Source organism: Buceros rhinoceros, unplaced genomic scaffold, assembly GCF_000710305.1.
Source record: "Buceros rhinoceros silvestris isolate BGI_N320 unplaced genomic scaffold, ASM71030v1 scaffold37155, whole genome shotgun sequence".
NCBI classification, from domain to species: Eukaryota; Metazoa; Chordata; class Aves; order Bucerotiformes; family Bucerotidae; genus Buceros; species Buceros rhinoceros.
This window is the reverse complement of record NW_010414014.1, coordinates 1-1,452: the sequence shown is the minus strand read 5'-3', so window position 1 is coordinate 1,452 and position 1,452 is coordinate 1.

Below are 1,452 nucleotides of genomic sequence, written 5' to 3'. Positions count from 1 at the left end.
AGCAAGCCAGCCCAGGTCATGGTGGTGCTCCGCTGTCCACACAGGAGGTGTCTGGACCCCTGGGTGGGGGTGGACTGCCCAGTGGTGAGCTCTGGTCCTGGGGATGGTGGAGCAAGGACAGCCCTTGCTCCAAGGGGGGAGATGTGAGTCAGGGGAGGGGCTGGATGCCAGGAACCTGCAACAGTTGGTGTGACATGGAGCAAGAGAGGAAAAAATGTGGGGAAGGGGGTGGAAAGACAGAGAAGGAAAGGAGGAGGGGAGAGGGAAGTAGGAAAGGAAGGCACCCAGTTCCCTGCCATTGCCCTGCAGGGATGGTGGTGCAGGAGAGACCTATCACCCAGAGGAGCTGTGCCCCCCCTGCAGCAGGCACACTGGGCTGGGCACTGGGATGCTGGCGAACGCCAGGCCATGGCTGCAGGAGCCTCAGGGCAGAAGACATCTTCTGATGTACAGTCTGGTCCTCCAACAGTGGTGCAGCATGGAGAGGACCACAGGCTGGAGCTGGGCACACAGGGTGGGGGTGAGGGGGGCAGGACACGAACAGCAGGGGCAGAGAGAAAAAGGAAAAGTAACAAGGAAAGTAACAAAAAAAGAGAGTGCCAGGAAGGAGAGGGGGCTGAAGGGATGTCACAGGCTTAAAATGTTCACCTTGATGAGCTGTGACAGGTTTAATTTCAAGAGTACAACCATTAAAGTGATGGATGGGAGGCGTTCATCTCGCGCCTGGTGCACACGGGCCTGCCACGGCTGCAAGAGGGTTTGTTTTGTGGCTGTTATTTATGAGCTTGTTTCTGCAGGAGCTGGGCACTCATCCAGTGCTGGGGGGACAGAGGAGGGGACACGATTGATGCCAAAGGAGTTGGGGTACTGATTTACGGCTGCTTAGCCGGATGACTCATGTTGTAAACATCGACAAATGCCATTAAAGCTGCACCTCCTTCCTGCCTCTGCCCTGGCACCCTCCCTGCGCAGCAGGATGCATCAACCCTGCTCTCCACCACACTGCTGCCTGCACACCCCGGGAGGGCTGTCTGGCCCTCCACACTGGAGACACAAGGGTTCCCTCTTCCGGAGGGACATCCAGGGCCCTGGAAAGATGTAGGCGTGACTCACGGTGGTGATGGTGCCCCATGGGAATGATACCCAGAATCATGGGAACGACAGCCAGGGCTCCCCAGCCTGCGTCGCTCTGCCCCTTCACTGGTCTCGGCCCCATACCTTCTTTTGGTCACAACTTGCTATTTGTGTCACTGATGCTCCAAGGAGCTCAGGGTGACCCGGCCCCATTAAGGTGCCAGGTCTCTCCAGCCTGCTGTCCCCTCATGCCCCCCCACCAGCATCCCCACCTCTTGGCCCCGCAGCCTGCTCACCTTCCCATCCCCATGGCACCCCCTTTGCTGACACCCGTCTCCCTCCCCTGCACACGTCCTCATCACCCCTCTCCACCGAGCT